The sequence below is a fragment of the Octopus bimaculoides genome, chromosome 7, assembly GCF_046866305.1.
Source record: "Octopus bimaculoides isolate indiv1 chromosome 7, ASM4686630v1, whole genome shotgun sequence".
NCBI lineage: Eukaryota > Metazoa > Mollusca > Cephalopoda > Octopoda > Octopodidae > Octopus > Octopus bimaculoides.
The window spans coordinates 112,745,351-112,761,317 of NC_142934.1; the positions used below are offsets into that span (position 1 = coordinate 112,745,351).

At 35.8% G+C, this 15,967-nt stretch overlaps 3 long non-coding RNA genes across 5 annotated transcripts in view; 1 reads left to right on the forward strand and 2 right to left on the reverse strand.

Annotated features, from left to right (window-relative positions):
• Window positions 1-8,943, forward strand: part of LOC149134895 (uncharacterized) — a 101,479-nt gene extending 92,536 nt beyond the window's left edge. For 2 of the 3 annotated variants that reach the window (XR_016242727.1, XR_016242725.1), the window contains 2 exons: window positions 935-3,453; window positions 5,732-8,943. This is a non-coding gene — a long non-coding RNA (uncharacterized LOC149134895). The remainder of the gene's footprint in view (window positions 1-934; window positions 3,454-5,731) is intronic. The other variant, XR_016242726.1, reaches the window with a different exon arrangement.
• The window catches only part of LOC149134897 (uncharacterized), a 53,670-nt gene that overhangs the window by 6,405 nt on the left and 31,298 nt on the right, over window positions 1-15,967 (reverse strand). The window lies entirely within an intron of this gene.
• Window positions 985-6,961, reverse strand: LOC149134898 (uncharacterized). The gene is made up of 4 exons (XR_016242728.1): window positions 6,826-6,961; window positions 4,174-4,318; window positions 3,256-3,363; window positions 985-999 (listed from the first exon to the last, which is right to left on the reverse strand). It is a non-coding gene; the product is annotated as an uncharacterized LOC149134898 (long non-coding RNA).

Consider the following 15,967-nt stretch of genomic DNA (forward strand, 5'->3'; position numbering starts at 1 on the left):
AGGCAAGACCTTCGTACATTGGGCCTCACCGAGGCGATGACTACGGACCGAGACCTTTGGAAATGGGCTGTGCGTGAGAAGACCCGGCAAGCCAAGTAAGATCGTTGCCAGTGCCCCTGGACTGGTTCTTGTGCGGGTGGCACATGAGATGCACCATTTTGAGCGTGGCCGTTGCCAGTACCGCCTGACTGGCTCCTGTAGGATTTTCGAGCGAGATCGTTGCCAGTGCCCCTGGACTGGCTTGTGCGGGTGGCACATAAAAGACACCATTTCGAGCGTGGCCGTTTTCGTGCGGGTGACACGTAAAAGCACCCACTACACTCTCTGAGTGGTTGGCGTTAGGAAGGGCATCCAGCTGTAGAAACTCTGCCAAATCAGACTGGAGCCTGGTGTTGCCATCCGGTTTCACCAGTCCTCAGTCAAATCGTCCAACCCATGCTAGCATGGAAAGCGGACGTTAAACGATGATGATGATGACATTACTCGATTCATAATATATACACATACATAGATCACTAGGTACATAATATACACACATTATTAGATTCATAATATATACACACACATTACTTGATTCATAATATATACACATACATCACTAGATTCATAATATACACACACATTACTCGATTCATAATATATATACACATTACTCGATTCATAATATATATACACAGACAATAATATCATTATTATTACCAATTTTTATTCAATTGATTTCTTGTACATATGTATACATATATACTTACACAGATATAAGTGTATATCTATATTCTTTTCAAAGATTCAGCTCATAGCTGCGGCCATGCTGATGCACCACCGTGCATAAATATATAAGCCGACACACTTTTTTATTTTATCAATTTATTTTCATCAACAAAATACACATACAAGATGTCCTCTTGGTTTTTTTTCTCATATTCTTCTTCTCCAGAAACCAAGCCGTTACTCTGGAGGACTGGACAAAGAAGTTGGCTTCAAATTGATAAGTTCCTGGCTCTGAATATAAGAAAATACAAGACGATGACAATAAAGAGTTAAAAAACAATGTGTTTGTTATTATTTACACATATATTTCACTTACTAACAGTAATTAATCATACTTAGACACTAATCATATTTAAGCATTGTAGACACTAAATTATCATACTTAAATGTTGTAGAAACTAAATATATAGAAAGTAATCATATCTAAACATCGTAGAAAGTAAATTATAATACTTAAATGTTGTAGAATCTAAATATATAGAATGTAATCATATTTAAACATCGTAGACACTAAATTATCTTACTTAAATGTTGTAGAAACTAAATATATAGAATGTAATCATATTTAAACATTGTAGACACTAAATTATCTTACTTAACTGTTGTAGAAACTAAATATATAGAAAGTAATCATATCTAAACATTGTAGACACTAAATTATCATACTTAAATGTTGTAGAAACTAAATTATCATACGTAAATGTTGTAGAAACTAAATATATAGAAAGTAATCATATCTAAACATTGTAGAAAGTAAATTATAATACTTAAATGTTGTAGAAACTAAATATATAGAATGTAATCATATCTAAACATTGTAGACACTAAATTATCATACTTAAATGTTGTAGAAACTAAATTATCATACGTAAATGTTGTAGAAACTAAATATATAAAATGTAATCATATTTAAACATTGTAGACACTAAATTATCATACTTAAATGTTGTAGAAACTAAATATATAGAATGTAATCATATTTAAGCATTGTAGACACTAAATTATCATACTTAAATGTTGTAGAAAGTAATCATATCTAAACATTGCAAACACTAAATTATCATACTTAAGTGTTGTAGAAACTAAATATATAGAATGTAATCATATTTAAACATTGTAGACACTAAATTATCATACTTAAATGTTGTAGAAACTAAATATATAGAAAGTAATCATATCTAAACATTGCAAACACTAAATTATCATACTTAAGTGTTGTAGAAACTAAATATATAGAATGTAATCATATTTAAGCATTGTAGACACTAAATTATCATACTTAAATGTTGTAGAAACTAAATATATAGAAAGTAATCATATCTAAACATTGCAAACACTAAATTATCATACTTAAATGTTGTAGAAACTAAATATATAGAATGTAATCATATTTAAGCATTGTAGACACTAAATTATCATACTTAAATGTTGTAGAAACTAAATATATAGAATGTAATCATATTTAAACATTGTAGACACTAATATATACACACACATTAGTCGATTCATAATATATACATATACATACATTACTCGATTCATAATATATACACATACATACATTACTCGATTCATAATATATACACACACTACTAGATTCATAATATATACATTACTCGATTCATAATATATACGCACACACACACATTACTACATTCATAATATATACACACAATGCTCGATTCATAATATATACACACACTACTACATTCATAATATATACACACAAGTACATACATTGCTCGATTCATAATATATACACACACTACTACATTCATAATATATACACACAAGTACATACATTGCTCGATTCATAATATATACACACACACACATTACTACTTTCATAATATACACACACAAGCACATACATTGCTCGATTCATAATATATACACATACATACATTACTCCACTCATAATACATACATACACTACTAGATTCATAATATATACACATACATACATTACTCGATTCATAATATATACACACACACACATTACTTGATTCATAATATATACATACAAGCACATACATTACTCGATTCATAAATATATACACATACATTACTTGATTCATAATATATGCACACACATTACTCGATTCATAATACATACACACAAGCACATACATTACTCGATTCATAATATATACACACACATTACTTGATTCATAATATACACACACATTACTCGATTCATAATATATACACACACATTACTCGATTCATAATATATACACACACATTACTCGATTCATAATATATATACACAGACAATAATATCATTATTATTACCAATTTTTATTCAATTGATTTCTTGTACATATGTATACATATATACTTACACAGATATAAGTGTATATCTATATTCTTTTCAAAGATTCAGCTCATAGCTGCGGCCATGCTGATGCACCACCGTGCATAAATATATAAGCCGACACACTTTTTTATTTTATCAATTTATTTTCATCAACAAAATACACATACAAGATGTCCTCTTGGTTTTTTTTCTCATATTCTTCTTCTCCAGAAACCAAGCCGTTACTCTGGAGGACTGGACAAAGAAGTTGGCTTCAAATTGATAAGTTCCTGGCTCTGAATATAAGAAAATACAAGACGATGACAATAAAGAGTTAAAAAACAATGTGTTTGTTATTATTTACACATATATTTCACTTACTAACAGTAAGTAATCATACTTAGACACTAATCATATTTAAACATTGTAGAAACTAAATTATCATACTTAAATGTTGTAGAAACTAAATATATAGAAAGTAATCATATCTAAACATTGCAAACACTAAATTATCATACTTAAATGTTGTAGAAACTAAATATATAGAATGTAATCATATTTAAACATCGTAGACTCTAAATTATTATACTTAAATGTTGTAGAAACTAAATATATAGTATGTAATCATATTCAAACATTGTAGACACTAAATTATCATACTAAAATGTTGTAGAAACTAAATATATAGTATGTATATATTTAGATTCTACAACATTTATATAAAAAGACTCTCACCTCCTTCCCAGGTTTGAACACAGGCGACTTCAGACTGTCCTCTACCACCACTCCATGTTCCCCCAATAATCGAGTAATGTATGTATGTGTATATATTATGAATCTAGTAAGGTGTGTGTACATATTATGAATGGAGTAATGTATGTATGTGTATCTATTATGAATCGAGTAATGTGTGTGTATATATTATGAATGTAGTAATGTGTGTGTGTATATATTATGAATCGAGTAATGTATGTGCTTGTGTTTATATATTATGAATATGTATCTATGAACATCAGTTTGTGTGTGTGTGTGTATGTTTGTATATATTATGAATCGAGTAGTGACTGCATATATGTGTGTGTGTGTATATATAAGAGTTTGCCTACCTTTCCATGTCTTCCTCATCACGTCTTCCACAGGCTCATGGGTTGGATAGGTTTGTCTGAAGCAGTGTTGTATAATCCGAGATCCCTCGTATCACTTACCCCTTTTTCACAGCACATGACAGAAACACTGCAACAACTTTGAAACCTGATTGAAAAAACAAAAGCAAGTCTTTAAATGTACACTATACTGAATTATGGAAGAGAATATTCTATGTTGGGGTGGGGGCAGGATAGGAAAATGTGGATTTAACGTTTGAGGAGAAATTTGGTAATTTAATGAAACAAATCTAATCTAGCAAAACCGAAATATATTTTAATTAAAATGTATACATAGGCTCTTGCTAAGCTTTCTTACCATAATAGCCTGGTACTTATTTTGTGTCTTTCATGAGGATGTAAACACAGACGCACATATATCTGCAGTGGGACTGAATGGTTGGCAAGCAAACTTCTCTATCACATAACCACACCTGTATTATTATTACTTCAATCATTTGGCTTGTATTCTGTACATTAGCCTATGCCCCACATCGTACGACACTGGGTACTGGAGTGGAACCAGCAATGAGCCCCACATCGTACAACACCGGGTACTGGAGTGGAACCAGCAATGAGCCCCACATCGTACAACACCGGGTACTGGAGTGGAACCAGCAATGAGCCCCACATCGTACAACACCGGGTACTGGAGTGGAAACAGCAATGAGCCCCACTGTTGGTTATGTGTTGCACTTTACAGAGGCCTGTTTCTTTTAATGTACAGTAATAGCTTAGTTGTATACTGCCAAGGACTCACCAACAGTGACAAACAACAAGACCCCAAAACCATCAGTTATTAGGCTCACCTAAAGTAACCTAGATTTTCAGTTGGTGATAATAGCACTGACTGTTGCTAATCTAGATCTATCAATAATTATTCAATACAACAGTAATTATAAAAGCATATCAGATATACAACTAAGCTATCAGAGAACTGAATTAGTTGTGAAGCTGCTGCAATTGATGAAATGGTTGACTAAACTGAAAGGTATAATGAATAAACATTCCAATTGGTCAAAACAACAGGGCCCCAAATGGTATGCACGAATAAAAGGTGGTAAAAGCTAAAAGGGTAACACGAGTCGAACAAAGAAAAATATATGCATTTCAAAGGTCAATAATTAAATTTGCTACAGATTCAATTCAAGATCACAGCTCAGGTGGGCCTCTGAAGAGAAAAACCTGTCATTACGAAAAGGGAGCACATAAGAAAATATTAAGGTGTTTGGCCCAAAACATTTACAAATCAAGTACGATTCCCTTAAGCATAATCTACATCTGTTTAAATTAGCATTAAAGTGTGTGTGTGTGGGGGGGCATTCGAAAATGAGCTCATGTGGACCCGATATCTCCTTTTAAATTCAATAGTGCTGCCAATATATCCCCTAACCAAATTATTCTCCTCTCTAACACTACTACATTTACAGAGATTTTTTTTTTTATTAAGCAAAAACCCCTTAAGAGGACATAAGTTTCGGGGTCCTTGCATATTTAATGAGGTCTACATTTTCTCCTACAGAAGCATTCCTAAGCGCTGAATCGTCAATGCCTGCCCCAGTGACACCTGAGCACTTCCAGCTGCAGTCCTATTTTTATTTTTGTTCTTTGGGGCATGAAAAGAGCACCATGCGAACGTGGTCGATGCCAGTAGCCCCTGACTGGCTCCAGATGAAGGACAAGGAATAGAAAAGAGAAAGGAAACCAAGAACTCTAGAGAAAAGAACAGAGTGATACACAAATGCCCACACACCAGAATTACACTAATCAGTCTAGAATCCCCAACCAAACATAAAGCCCAGTAACTCCAACAACAGAATATCCACCAATTGATTACACAAACACAATATAAAACATCTACAGGATTTTTAACATTGGACAAATGCAGCGATTGAAGAGAAAATAAACAAGTTTTTATAGTCAGAGAAGAAGAGACATTGAAAGTTCCAAGTAGGCAATGTGTTATTACTGATTGAAAAAGCTACAAAAAAAAAAAGGACACTTTGGTGAGGCAATAGACCCATTGGGGACAGAGATGGATTATTATGGACATTTGTCACCTGTGGTGGATTTATGAAACAGTAGATCCACAGTTTACTTAACAAAGATAATCCAATGATAAGCTTGATGCCAGACACATTTAAATGATACTACTCGGAAGTGATGTTCAGTAGTAGCCATTACATCCTCATATTCATTCGTTCTATGTTTTTACCCCCACTTGTCTGTACGAGATGTAATGGGCGATAAATGACATTTCATTGCTCCTTCGGTTCGTTGGAGCAAAGTTTTCTTTCCAAAAATATTTATTACATTTGCTTTGTTCTCTTGGCTTGTCCGGAAAGTTCGTGCCGATTTATAGTGGCTTAATCTTCGACTTAGGATATGTTCAAGTTAAAAGATGGGGATTCACAAAATTGTAATGACCGGCACGAACTTTGCGGACAACCCAATATTTGCCAATGAATGTCAATATACATACGTATATATGGCCGGGTGTTCCCATTAAACCAAAAGTTAAGACTCTTGTGTCAATTTGTTCGTGTAAAACGCATTAAAAGGCGATGGTAAAAGACAATGGGTATAAAAAGAAAAAAGATTCTATTCTTTGCCTACCTTGTTGCAGCCATAATTCTTAATTCTTCATCGGCTTCAATTACGTTACTTCAATCAGAGAGGGTCGATTCTGGAATGGCTTTACATGTATCAATTACATACATCGATTCGTAAACACTCAATCAGTAAAGCTAGCTGTATTTCTTCAGCCGCAGGTATTTCGTACGAAATGTACGTTTATTTTGTTTTTTTTTTAATTTATTATTATTTATTTAATTAATTTCGTCTTTGAGATTTAGGAGTATTTAGGAGGGTTAGGAGTAGGAGGGGGACTGGAGTAGGAGGAAAAATGATAAGGCGAAGTAAAAACCCGCCAGGGTCAATGGTCCGGCAATGAAAGAAGTGAAAAGGGAAGGGGGGCGCGAGCTCAAGCAGCCGGGATTCAATCCACGACCACCTCTTGCGCCCCAGGCCCCTTCCACCTCTAGCACCACTGTTCCATCTTACTGGTGGCAATTTTGTACGTGAAAATTAGGATTTATAAACCTAACTTTTCCCTGAATTCAAAAAAAAAAAATTTTAGGACGACACTTTTTCGAAAAAAAATTATAGAACACGTTTTTGATAAAAAAGAAATTTAATTCCTACAACGTTTGATTGTTTGTTTATAGTTTCAGCTTAGAGCTGCCGCCATGCTGGTGCACCGCCGTCAACTTTCTCTGAGCCTCTTTCATTTGGCCGAGATATTTTAATTTATTTCTTTACATTTCTGATGTCTAGGGATGGATACTGATGTGTATTAGCGAGTTTTCTGGAGAACTTAAAAGGCAAACATGAATTATCTTGTCTTACTGATTTTGCCCCAGCCAAGTTTGTCCTTTACATGCTCAAAGAGAATTGGAGTTTAAATATGACATTTTTTAACTAGATTTTAACAATTATATATATACTCTTTTACTTGTTTCAATCTTTCTTTTGACTGGCCATGCTGGAGCACCCCAGGACTTATTCTATCGGCCTGTTTTGCCGAAGCCCTAAGTTATGGGGGACATAAACACACCAGCGTCGGTTGTCAATGATCCTCCCCCTACTGACCTGAAACTGAGACCCATCATTGCTGGCCCTGTTTGTGAAAGCCACCGTTTGAGCAACTTCCTCGACATCTTACTCAAACCGTTTCTAAAATATGTGAAAAGCTTCATCAGGGATGACTTAGACATGCTAAACCACCTCCCGAAGACAATAAGTGAAGGAACCCTGTTAGTATCATTCGATGTGGTGAATTTGTACAATATAATCCCACACGATTAGGGTATAGAAGCGATTATCACCTTCTGGCTAGAAAAATACCCACAACAGATGCCAGGACGCATGAACCACAGATTCATTATTGCAGCACTCCTAACACCAATCACCCCACACAGTGGACTGAGTGCTTTTTACGTGGCACCAGCACAGGGGGAGGTCAGTTTTGGAAAGGTTTTTACAGCTGGATGCCCTTCCAAATGCCAACCACTTTACAGCAGGTGTGTGAAATGGGCTAAAAAGCTTAGTTCATCTGTCACATGGGTCCTCTCGCAACATTTATACTGTCCACTTAGGATACACCGACCTAACCTCTGGCCAGAACCTAACGCCAATTTCCCTGAACTCTTGCGGGGTCACCATGTCTGTCCCAAGTGAAAGCCCGAAAGCAAAAGTCACACACACTAGTTGTCCTTCTTGCAAGGCCCCTTGACCGTTCATACGTCATCACTTACCTTATACTTCCAGCCTATCTCACCATCTTTGTCATATATTATGTGTAGTAAGAGGCTTGCTTCCCAACCACATGGTTCTGGGTTCAGTCTCACTGCGTGCCACCTTGAGCAAGTGTCTTCTACTATAGTCTCAAGCCGACCATTGGTGGATGGAAACTGAAAGAAGCCCATCGAATATATATGTGTGTGTGTCTCCTCATGTCTGCGTGTCTGTCTCCCATCACTGCTTGATAAGTGGTGTTGGTGTTTATGCTCCTATAACCTAGCAGTTCAGCAAAGCAGACCAAAATAAGTGCTGGATTCGAATCATTCAACTAAAACAGAATTTTTCAAGGCCATCACTTAGTGTCGGTTTTTTGACATCCCTATAATGTAGTGGTTTTGTAAAAGGAGATTTATGAAAAAAAAAAGAAAGAAACACCTCCTGTGTTCATAACGTCCACATACATACACACTCACACAAACATGTATATGGGCATACACACACAAACATATATGTGCATGTACGTACTCATATGTATACACATATCCACACTCCCAACACTATTATGACAACTTACTGATTGTCCTATCTATATACATATATAAATAATGCTATATTTACCTAATATTGAGGTCTCATTCTTTTGTTGTCACTTTATTATTATCATATTATATATATATATATATATATATACATACATACATACATGTGTGAGCATGTATTGTACACGCCAGTAATCTAAAAATGTATTCCAACAGACAAGGTAACTCTCATGGAACCAGGCAACCGAAATATAATGCTTTCAAAAGCTAAACCTTTTCCAGGTGTCTTTGGACGAGATTTCAGACAGAACAATAAGGGATTATATATATGGTGTACATAAAGAAAACAGCTGGCCAACTGAGGGGGTGTATATTGATGTGTGTGTATATATATACATGTCAGTGTATGTGCATGTATGTATGTATGTGTGTGTGTGTAGACACATACACTCTTATGATTTTAGTGTTGTGAATGCTACACCTTAAGGATTTCAAAATATGACTGGAATCTGACAGTGTGGATAGCCTAAAGCTTGGCTTTTGTGCTGTATTGAAAACACCTTCTCTTTCTATCCTCCCAGCAATCCATACATACATACATATATGAGCCTGGTGCAGCCTTCTGGTTCGCCAGTCCTCAGTCAAACGATCCAACCCATGCCAGCATGGAAAGCAGACGTTAAACAACAATGATGATGATGATACAGTTGAAATTTATAGAAAAACAACAGACAAAGACAGGTGTATGATCGACAAGCAAGTTATATTTGTTTGATGCTTGGCAAAAATGAGCCGACACTCTTCAACAGGAAAGAATGGAGAGCAGGGTATTAAGTAGTACCAGCATTGCTAGAAATAAGACTCTTATTTCAAGCAATGCTGGTACCATTTTGTACCTTCTGTCACTCTAGTGACATCTATAAATTTGCCTTTAGGCTGCTAAATTACTTATAAGCCACCCATATTATTTATATGACTGGCACCGGTGCCAGTGGCGCACTAACAGCACTGTCCAAGCATGATCATTGCCAGAGCAGCTGTCTGGCTTCCGTGCTAGTGGCCCGTAAATAGCACCATTTGAGCGTGATCGGTACCAGCGTCGCCTTAGTGGCACGTTAGAAAATCATTCGAGCGAGATTGTTGCCAGTGCCACCGGACTGGCTCGTGTGCAGGTGGCACGTAAGAGACACCCTTTTGAGCGTGGCCGTTGCCAGTACCGCCTGACTGGCCTTCGTGCTGGTGACACGTAGAAGCACCAACTACACTCTTGGAGTGATTGGCATTAGGAAGGGCACCCAGCTGTAGAAACTCTGCCAAATCAGATTGGAGCCTGGTGTAGCCATCTGGTTTCACTAGTCCTCAGTCAAATCGCCCAACCCATGCTAGCATGGAAAGCGGACATTAAACGATGATGATGACGAATGTGTATTATATATATACTGTGACAATTATAAGGGTAGAAAATTTGGAAAAATTTTCATACCAGTGGCAAGCATGAGTAATAAAAGTCAATAAAGAAACATATTTTCAAATATAAGACTATAAGTATTTATACACAGAGAGGTTAACTATAAATAACTTTTGCTTTCATTCTCTTTGGAATTACCTTTTTTTTTCGTGGTTTGGCTTTGGCCCCGCTTTCTTGCATGTAAGGCATCCTGCCAAGGGTCACCTCTCTGTGTACAAATACTTATACACTCTTATATATGTAACTGCCCGAAATGGTCGTGACTTCTGGAACTTGACTGAGGAAAGAAAGCCACGAATGACCCATCCTCTTTGGCCTGTCCTTCTAATTGTTGTTTCTCTTGTCCGCCTTTCAATCATCCATCTGTCCAGATGTTTTAATGCCCTCTCTTCTCTATTGCATTTTTGTTCCATATATATGTGTGTGTGTGTTTGTGCAGGAGTGGCTGTGTGGTAAGTAACTTGTTTACCAACCACATGGTCCCGGGTTCAGTCCCACTGCGTAGTACCTTGGGCAAGTGTCTTCTACTATGGCTTCGAGCCAACCAAAGCCTTGTGAGTGAATTTGATAGACGGAAACTGAAAGAAGCCCGTAGTATATGTGCATGTGTTTTTGCGTCCCCGTAATTTAGAGGTTCGGTAAAAGAGACTGATAGAATAAGTCGTGGGGTCGATTAGCTCGACTAAAGGCGGTGCTCCAGTATGGCCGCAGTGAAGTGATTGAAACAAGTAAAAAAGTATATATATATATATATATATATATATATTGGAGGATTTGTTTTGAAGTTTGAAAATTCACCTGAATCTCAAAACGTGTGGTCGTTCATAAATTTTGTAATAGATGTGTGGTAAGTAGCTTGCTAACAAACCACATGGTTCGGGATTCAGTCCCACTGCGTGGCATCTTGGGCAAGTGTTTTCTACTATAGCCTCGGGCCGACCAAAGCCTTCGTCTTTCTGAAGTAGTTCCAATGCGACTGAAATTCTATGAGAATGTTTGACTTCGTGGCCATAGAAACGGAAATTAGGAGGACAAAACGCTTTACGTTCTGAGTTCAATTTAGACGGGGCGGGGAAAGGATACGTAAACGGAATTAAATTAGTAGAAAAAATCTTACATAACGCAATGATTAGGTATATTAGGAAACCAGTATGCTTTTCAATCTCTTTAACAACTCCCAACAATGACTTTTATTACTTTTATTCCCACCTCAGTTCATCTAATTGCATATATCTATCGTTACTTTTCATAAAAAGACTTTACGTTTGTTTTTCTTTTTATATTTCCAAGTGTGTGTTTCTATTTTGTGCCATATTTCTATTATATTTCACTACACGTGAGAATGAAAATGCCATAAACACCAAACTCTACAGTTAGAAGTCTCAACGAAGAGACTCTTAAGGAACTGAGAGAGATGAACACGAATTTGAGACTTTTGATTAGCAACACTGATGAACTCACTCGCTCCACACAAGAGGAAAATGAAAGAAAGAACAATCCCTGGAACAGCTCAATCAACATTTGTCCAAATTATGCACCACTCTTCATTCTTTACCACATAATAATTGCTTAAATGAAAATCCACCTACAGATGATACACAAGATAGAAGCCCATCCCCCTCCACTAACAATTAAAAACCGCATTATACACATATAGAATGAAAAACTTAAAGCCAGAAAGGTTTCTTTCTGAAACATGATCAAAAACAAGCACAAGGCAGAAATTTATGAACACTGGTTAAATTCTGCCTCATAAACTCCAAATTAAACGTATTCCAAACGAACAGGACCAACAAAGACAATTAAGGGAGAAACTAACACTTGGAAAACATGAAGACAGAAATAGAACTGCTTAAGCTTAGAGCGCTGAGCAATGAAGAAAAATTGAAGAACATACATGAGGAAATCTACAACGAATTAAAGAAACATTGAGATGGTCAATGCTTGTAAAGTGTCTTTAAACTGTGGCAAACAACTTGTGAAGCTGAAGAAACAAACTCGCTACAAGGCTGGCAAAGACAAAGCAATTTGTTTATTAACTACGAAACACAGTTCATCGTAGAATAGGCATCGGATAAGCCCTTGCTGAAGGAAAATAAAGCAAAAACATACACAGAAATGAACCCAAGCTTATCGAACACAAACCAGAGACGGACAAGGGGAGGCAACTCCACCGACATTACATTCCCAAATAACTTAAACAACAATCAGAAAATCTGGACGGAATCTTCATGGCATTCAAGTAATCCTGTGGAACTCCTAGAAAAGCTCCTTAATGTATCGTTCTACAAAACACATAGAATATATAGGAGAAGAGAAAACAACAAGGAGTGTATATTTATTTCTCATTCTATAGAATAATATAAATTATTTACATACTTTTAAGTTAGAAAATGATTTGTCAAGATATTGGAATTTTGTTATTAAATAAAATTTCATCAAACTGTTTCTCTGTCATTTATGACTTTGTGTGTGTGTGTGTAGAAAGGTTTATGTTCTTTCTTTTTTTTTTTTGTTTTTGGCACGTAATTCATTGTTTTTTATTTTCTATATTAATTTTCTGCTTTTCTCTCTCTCTCTTTCTCTCCATTTTCCAAACATATCATTCAAGACACTGAGGAAAAACCACAAGTGGGGAAGCAAGCTTCAAACAGGCAAGGGGCAGGTCCAGCCCCTCGCAAGTTGAATAAAAATATGGCTAAACAGCTTCTTGAGATCTCGGAACAACTACGACTGATGCAGCAGGCGATAGATGAGCCATCGAAGGACTCTAAATAGTTATTGTGATAAGGAGAGGGGGTCGTGGTGGGAATGGGGTGACAGTGATGGTGGAGCAGTGGGGGGGGTCGGAGGAGAGAGAATTTGCCACTCTCACTCTTTTCATTGCTCACCACAAACTTCACAATCAGACCTCTAGTGCCTATACTTGTGTGTGTGTGTGTGTCCATATATATGTGTATGTATATATATACACACACACACACACATTCATACACACACACATATATATATATATATAAATGAGAATGTGTGTCTGTCTGTCTGTGTGTGTTTCCCTAAAACTCGAGAACTACACAACCAATTTCATTCAAATTTTACACATGTCTTACTTAGGGTTCCGGTTGTGTTTTAGTCAAAAAAATTATTAACTTCTTGCAGAGTTCGAGCACACGGCAACATAATATCTCCTCCACTATTTAAGTATTACGTGTCAAAAGTGAAACAAAAACGCTCATGTCAAATACTTTCACTTTAAAAATGAAACTATTCCACTAACTGAAACAATCACATTTCGATACTGTAATGACAGATACTTTCACTTTAATGGTGTGTGTGTGTGTGTATATATATATATATATATATACAGAAAGAGAGAGAGAGATGTATATGTATACATATACATGTATATGTACACGTATATGTATAGATATATATATAGATATAGATCTATATGCATACATGTATATGTATACATATGTGTAGATGTATATATATAGGTGTACATCTAATACGTTCACATATATAAATGCATACAGATATCTATACATATATACACCCATACACACACACATATATATATGCACACAAACACACACATTAGTCATTTGTTTTCTTATCCAAAACTACGTCAAAAGTATTGAATGGATCTTTGAGAAATTTGGAAATTATATTCTATGCATAATGGCCATAACCCCCATGAAAATTCATATATTTTTGATGTTGATGAAATTTTAACCATACAGATTACACACAAATAAAGTAATATTTCTAAAAAATTTTCTTCTTAGAAGTTACAAAGACCCCTTCATGGCGACTTCACACCCACAATTTAGTCATTTTTCCTAAGCAAAGACAAATACAGTTGTACCATTGGTAGCTATAGGGTCACCCGAACATAACAGATGAGCATTATTTGTAATTCAACGGTACAACAGTGTAAGACTATCCTTTCAGATATACTTACATTGTGATTTCTGCAATGTGGTGCATAAATTGTCAAGTAAATGAAACTCATCTTTGCCTCCACTGATTCACTTGCAAAGTGATGAGTAAAATTATTTCGTTGCAGACCTCCTTTGAGTCTTTTTATTACCACTGCGACACATATAGTCCCCAGTTGGTAACATTGATTTCAAGGCCTTCCCAGATGAGAGACTGGTTGTTCTAAGACATTTATTGATTGTAAATATTTTCTGCCCAGTTACCTATCGGTAGAGTGGTCATTTGCAAACTCCAGAGGCGACACTTTCATTTCCCTTTACTCCAAACGTCACACATTGTTGTTTCTATTGAGTCATGCCCTTCCAATTGCTATAGATCCATAATGCATCTTAAAGCTGTACCTGTATGGTGAGGAATCCTACATTGGGGAGTGGTAACGACTAGGCTACGGTAGCTGACTGATTGTCGCGATCATTCGTCTTTGGCTTTCCTGTAGCTTTGCTCTCTTTTACAAACCCAGTGAACATACATATATTTCCTATTTCAAAGAAATTCAAACAATACATATTACACACAAGTGAAAAAGATTCCCAACAATTAAACTTCTCTGGTTGACATTAATACACCCATCACCAATAGGGGCCTTAACTCCCACAATTTTCAGCTCCATGAGCTGCATTTTTCAGGAGCAAAATTCTTTTAAGGTCTATGTAGCGTCTTAGGCCAAAAAAATGTTTAACTTCCTGCATAGTTCGAGCCCACAGCAATATCTTATCTCCTCCACTATTTCAGTATTATGTGTCAAAAATGAAACAATAACATCACTCTACTGTAATGTCAGATACTTTCACTCTAACACTGAAACTATTCCACTATTTCAGTATTACCTGTCAAAAGTGAAACAATAACATGTCGCTACTGTAATTTCAAATATTTTCACTTTAATATTTTCAATTTCATACTGAAACTATTAAAGTGAGACTATACTCTCACATATATACAGGCATACTATAAGACCCAAGTAAAAACATTCCCAACAATTCAACTTCTCTGGTTGACATTAACACCCCCACCCCCAATAGGGGCCTTCATTCCCACATTTTACAGCTCCATGAGCTCCATTTTGCAGGAGCAAAATCTTTTTTACAGGTTCCAGAAGACTGAAATTTTGGAATATGCGCATAAAGATCAATAGTATGGGATACATGTCTCATGATTAGAATTTTTTCAGGGCGTGTAAACAGGGAAAGAACCCTCATGTGCAATTTTGATGAAATTCGAATCATATGTATTCCAGTTCCTTACAGAAAATATAACAGAAAAGTCTCATTTTTCAATTGCATGTAACACGGACAGTATATATATATATATATATATATATATATATAACTTTTAACAAAGAGAATGGGTTGAGCAACACATCTTTTGGCATAATGCTACAATTGTTTCATTTTTTTACCAGAAAATCATTGCTGAAATATTACTATGTATAATCTATATATATATA